Source organism: Onychomys torridus, chromosome 1 (assembly GCF_903995425.1).
Source record: "Onychomys torridus chromosome 1, mOncTor1.1, whole genome shotgun sequence".
NCBI classification, from domain to species: Eukaryota; Metazoa; Chordata; class Mammalia; order Rodentia; family Cricetidae; genus Onychomys; species Onychomys torridus.
In genome coordinates this window covers 125702611-125708928 of record NC_050443.1, presented here as the reverse complement: position 1 = coordinate 125708928, position 6318 = coordinate 125702611, and positions in this window count along the sequence as shown.

The window sequence follows — 6318 nt, the reverse complement described above, 5'->3', positions numbered from 1 at the left end:
TCTGCCCCATATAAGCAGGCTGTCCTGCCTTGCATGCCAAAGACAAGGAAACCCCACGCTGCCAGGCCCTAGGAAGTGTGAGGAGTAGCAGCTTTGACTGACAGAAATAGGGGACCTCACAGAGCCAGCCTGTGCTCCTCACCTCTGGAGGAGGAGGCATCTGGGAACAGGTCGCCTACCATGAGAATTGCTTCCTTTCTCCTTCTGTCAAGGTACTTGGGAGGCTGTTTTTAATCTCAGCACTTGGGAGGCAGAGGCAGGTGGATCTGAGTTTGAGGCCAGCCTGGTCTACAGAGTAAGTTCCAAAAAAAGTGCTTGCGAGGAAAGATTTAGAAACAATCCCCAACTTGGGGAGCCTATGACCCTTGTCCTCTGGCAGGAAACTTTTTGTGTGTTTGTTTGTTTGTTTGTATGTTTGTTTGTTTGTTTGAGATAGGGTTTCTCTATGTATCCCTGGCTATCTTGGAACTCACTCTGTAGACCAGGCTGGCTTCAAACTCAGAGATCCACCTGCCTTTGCCTCCCAGGTTCTGAGATCAAAGATGTGCACCACCACACCTGACCACAGGAAACATTTAATGGTCCACATTGCCAATGTGATTTGTCAGCCTCGCAAGTGGCATGCCTGGCACAAGAGCTTTTGTGTTTTAACCAAACCAAACATCAGCTCTCAGCCCAACCTGACCTTGCCTTAGAATCGGCCTGGGAAGATTAAACCACCAGGCCACAATAAACGAGCTCTAGCTACATGCTGCTGCCCGCCCACCCTTAGCCCTTGTCATGGGGTCCATGAGACCCCTCTGGGGCGCTGTAGCACTTAGCAATTGTCACCTGCTTCTGGTGGGTTGTGCCTTGCCCCTGCCCCACAATGGACAGAGCCCCTATCTTTCCAGACTCAGGAAGATTTGGAGCCTTAGGTGGAGGTGGAGACTTGGCAATGGGAGATTGTGAGTTCAAGCAGAGAGGCCCAAAGGCAATGGGAAGAGAAGTCCAGGGCTCCCTGTCTGGGGTGAATGGAAGCCTAGGGCTGTTGCCCAGATACCGGTCAAATGGGGCTGGAGATAATGGGGAGGAATTTTTTTTTATTTTTATTTTTTTTGCCGGAGCTGAGGATTGAACCCAGGGCCTTATGCTTGCTAGGCAAGTGCTCTACCACTGAGCTAAATCCCCAAGCCCAGTGGGGAGGATATTTAAGACCCAAACAAAAAGGAGGTTATGGACTCAGAGCAGACAGGTCTGGCAGACGTGCCTCTCTGCCACCAGAAGGTTCCTTTGTACTCTTGTCAGGAAGTTGGTGCCAAGTGAATGCCAACTCATTTTCCTGGTCCTCCACTTCAACTGCATTGCCAGTCTCCTGCAGCATCTGTCATCCATAGAGCTCGCCTGGACTGAAGTACTAGTGAAGGAGGGTACAGGCTGGCGGGGCCTTCCAACTTCTTGTTTGGTTGGTTGTTTGGTTGGTTTTTGTTGTTGGTGGTGGTTTTTTGTTTTGTTTGTTTGTTTGGTTTTTTTTTTTTTTTTTTTTTGGTTTTTAGAGACAGGGTTTCTCCATGTAGCCCTGGCAGTCCTAGAACTCACTCTGTAGCCCAGGCTGGCCTCCAACTCACAGAGATCCGCCTGCCTCTGCCTCCCGAGTGCTGGGATTAAAGGCGTGCGCCACCACTGCCCAGCGCCTTACAACTTCTTTTGGTGGCATCCCCCCAGGTCTGGTCTCCAGTGGACCCTTGACACAAGAGCTTGGGAGGCAGATAGATGGCTCTGAAGAAACAGTTCTGCCATCTCCTACCCAGAGCATTTTCTTTGCTCCCTGAGGGAAACTGCCGCCCTCTCCTTTCAGGCGTGGCTGCCCTTTAAGAGTCAAGCCCCTTTGCTGGGAGGGTAGGACAGACTTGCTGAGGGGAACAAAAGCCCCTCATAGCTCCCATTCGTGGGAACTCAGCTGAGTGCCAGGAGCAAAGCTAGCGGATTGGAGCCATGAGGGACACCCAGGGGCGGGAGGGCTGGGCCAATGCCAGGACGCTGGTCCTCAGGTCCTTCCATTCTGTCCTGCTTTCTGGAGTCACCCAGAGTGTAGGTTTCCTCCCTTTGACCTCAGGGTCCTTGGCCCTGCCATTTCCCTGAGCTAACTCCTCACTCTGGCGCTGGGCCTGGCAGAACCACGTGATGGCCCAGCACTTACACAGCTCCTCCCTCCTGCCAGGAACTAATCCTACCAGACAAAGGATGGTGTTCTAACACTTGGAAAACTGTTTTAGGATATGTAATAAACTTCGACTTTTGGCGTTTTTAACTTTTATCTGTTTGTTTGTTTGTTTGGATGGTTGGTTTGGTTTGGTTTGGTTTTTCGAGACAGGGTTTCTCTGTGTAGCTTTGCACCTTTCCTGGAACTCACTTGGTAGTCCAGGCTGGCCTCGAACTCACAGAGATCTGCCTGCCTCTGCCTCCCAGAGTGCTGGGATTACAGGGTGCTGGGATTACAGGCGTGCGCCGCCACTGCTAGGCCTTTTATCTGTTTTTTAATGGTTTATTTTTATTTGATGTGCTTCTATATATGTCTGTGTGAGGGTGTTGGATCCCCTGGAACAGGAGTAACAGACATGCCATGAGCCATGTGAGGTGCTGGGAATTGAACCCAGGTCCTCTGGAAGAGCAGCCAGTGCTCTTAAACACTAAGCCATCTCTCCAGCCCCATGGAGTTTTTAAAGAACATTTATTTTATGTGTATGTACCCAAGTATGTGTGTGCATGTGCAGGCATGAGGAACCATGGATGTCAGAAGAAGGAACAGATCTGGAGTTATAGATGGCTGGGAGCCGCCATGTAGGTGCTGGGAACCAACAACAGCAGTGTTCTTAAACCCTGAGCCAAGCCGGGCGGCGGCGGCGCACATCTTTAATCCCAGCACTCAGGAGGCAGAGAGTCAGGCAGATCTCTGTGAGTTCAAGGCCAGTCTGGTCTACAGAGCAAGCTTCTGGACAGGCACCAAAACTACACAGAGAAACCCTGGGGGGAGGGGAGGACCTGAGCCATCTCCAGCCCCCTGGCTTTTTATTTCTTTTTTGGTTGGTTGGCTTTGGATTTTCTTGAGACAAAGTCTTGCTTTGTATCTCAAGCTGGGACTGCACATGATGCCCATATATACACATAAAATAAATATTCTTTAAAAAAAATTGAAGTTTGTTATATATCCCAATTAGATAACTTTTTTTTTTTTTTTTTTTTTTTTTTTTTTTTAGTTTCAAAATTAAACCGCTGGACTAGCCAGGCATGGTGGCAGGATAGCATACAGCCATAATCATCCTAGCTGGCGGAAAAAGGATCAAGAGTCTAGGGCCAGCCTCAGCTGCACGAAGCAGAAAGGACCTTCTAAGGACCCATGAGTTCTGCTCTAATGTATAAGGCTCCAGGGGGCTGGAGTCTGAGTCCTGGACTGTCTCATATCTGTGTCATACACTGATGCACTACGGGGGTCGCTTTAGAGTCCTGGGAACCAGCCCAGCCCTGTGCCTGGGAGGAGAGGAGAGGAGAGGAATGTTGGCATAACAGGAGCTGATCTGGTGGGACCTGGACTTGGAAAGGGTGACATGATGATCACTATTCTAAATTCAGTCCTGGGAGCCTGGCAGGCAGGGGGTCATGCTGTAGATCCAGCTGGAAGCTGTGGGCAACACTTGGACCTAAAAGTCACAGGGCAAAGATCAGTGCTGGATGGACATGTCAGGGGATGGGCAGATTCAGGGTTCTGACTGGGAAACCTCCAAAGACGTCCAAGAGAACAGACAAACACCAAAGAGGACAAACATCCAAGGTGGGCTCAGTCAGGCCACTGGCTACCTTTCACATACCCTCAGTTGTTCTGCTCAATGTGGGAATGCCTAGGGCCCTAGAGTAGGCTGCCTTCAGACCAGGCTGGGCCAAAGCCAGCTTTACATTCCCATCCCCACCCTCCTCCAGCCCCAGGCTCCTCTCAGCCCAGAGCCTGCCTGACAGCTGAGGGCCTGCAGCTGCCCTGGATCAGAGGTCTCAAGAACAGCTGCTACTCATGACCCCACTGACCCTGATTCCTGGACACTATTCCCTGACAGCTCAGCCAGCCCTGTCTCCACTGCCCACTCCACTCTCCTGATCATGCCCAGGGGCTCCAGGGTGTGTCCCAGCACACAACAGGAGCGCAGACGTGATGGACAGAGTCAACAACAAGAGCAGTTCCCAGTCCTGGTGCTGGTCAGAGGAGGCTTTTCCACCCAGCAGGAACAGTATTGGGAAAAAGGGCCCCCCTCTGGCCCATTTGTTGCACTGAGCCTGTTCTGACAGCTCACTTACCAGAGACGGTCCAGAGATGACCTCTCATAGAACAAGCAGAGATGGAGAGCAAGATCATTCCTGATTCCCAGCAGGTTTCTCCTGAAGCCTGGTCTTCCCATGAGTGCCTGAGCCCCCTTAGAACATTTCTAGTAACCGAAGTTGCCTCTAGGGATATGTGTCACGGGACTTGGGATCACTCCCATATCCTGTTCAAACTCAATATATAGCTGAAGCTGGCCTTAACTCCCGGTCCTCCTACCTCCTGAATGCTGGGATTACATGGGTGTTTATTCCGTGCTGGGGATCGAACCCAGAGCCTTGCTCATGCTAGGCAAACACCGGCAAATGAACAACATCACCAGCTTTTTTTTGTTTGTTTGTTTTTGTCGTCCCCCCCCCCCCCACCCGTTTTCTGAGACAGGCTTCTCTCTGTAGCCTTGGCCGTCCTGGAACTCACTCTGTAGACCAGGCTGGCCTTGAACTCACAGAGATCCGCCTGCCTCTGCCTCCTGACTGCTGGAATTAGAGGCCTGTGCTACCACCACTCGGCTGCTTTTTTTTTTTTTTTTTAAGATTTATGATGGGGGGGGGTCTGGAGAGATGGCTCAAAGGTTGAGAGCACCAACTGCTCTTCCAGAGGTCCTGAGTTCAATTCCCAGCAACCACATGGTGGCTCCCAACCATCTTAATGAGATCTGGCACCCTCTTCTGTGTACATAATAAATAAATAAATCTTAAAAAAAAAGATTTATGATGGGGAAGGGGTTGCAAGGGCAGAGGGCAGATAATAAAGGGATGAGGAAATGAATGGGATTGAGATGCATGATGTGAAAGACACAAAGAATAAATAAAAAGGAATTTATAAAAATAAAAGATTTATCTTAGGCAGAGCATGGTGGCATAAGCCTTTAATCCCTGTACTTGGGAGGCAGTAGCAGGCAGATCTTTGTGAGTTCAAGGCTAGCTTGGTCTACAATGTGAATTCCAGGACAGCTAGGGTGATTACACAGAAAAACCCTATCTCAAAAACAAAAACAAAAAATTATTATTTTTGATTTATGTATGAGGGCTACATGCATGTGAATGCAGGTCCCTTAGAAGGCCAGAGGTGTCGGATTGCCCTGGAGCTAGAATTACAGGCAGTTATGAACCATCTGAATGTGGATGCTGGGAATTGTACTCTGAAAGACAACAGATCCTCTCAGCCACTGAGCCATCTCTCCAGCCCCATCCCATCCCTGCCTTTAACAACAAAAATAATCACAACTTTCCTGCCACCTAATTCCTGAAGTGCTCCGTAGCCTGTGACATATGCTATTCACTCTCGATCCCCAAGGACTAGGAGGGTCTTGTTCACAACTGTCTCAGTTCTGCTGGAGTGCATGGCATATATCACCTCTCCAGTGCTGGGATCACAGACTTGCAGTACCAAGCTTGGCTGGAATTAAACTTCAACATGGGTGTACTCAGGGGCTGGTGCATATCCAAAGCACCGCAGTCTGCAAAGTATGATACCAACAGAAAGCCACAGAGGCCCCACAGAGATGGCTTTCCCATCACCCTCAACAGTCGGTCCTGCCCTCCCTGTGGCTCCCATCAGTGCCTGTGGGATTGGGGGCTCCACTTGTCTAAATAGTTAGCATTGGTGTAAAACAGATGGGGGAGCTTGCTCAACAGCTCTGGGAGGGTTTGTGAAAGCTGACCATGCATCATCTCTGGGAGAAGTGGGTGCCTGGAGGTCAGGGTGACGGAAAAGCTGACTATTGAAACTTCTGAGTTTTGAACCACATGAAAAGATACCTTGTTGGAAAGGTAATTTCAATTAAAAAAAAGAAGTGTGAGTCCGGATTGGGCACAGGAATGCAACCTGTAATCCCAGAATTTGGGAGGCAGAGGCAGGATGATTAATACAAGTTCAAAGCCAGTCTGCATACTGAGTTTCTTGGGTACGATTTCTAGTGCACTGGCAATGAAACATGTTGACGAAAAAGCAGGTTGGGAGGAAAGGGTTTA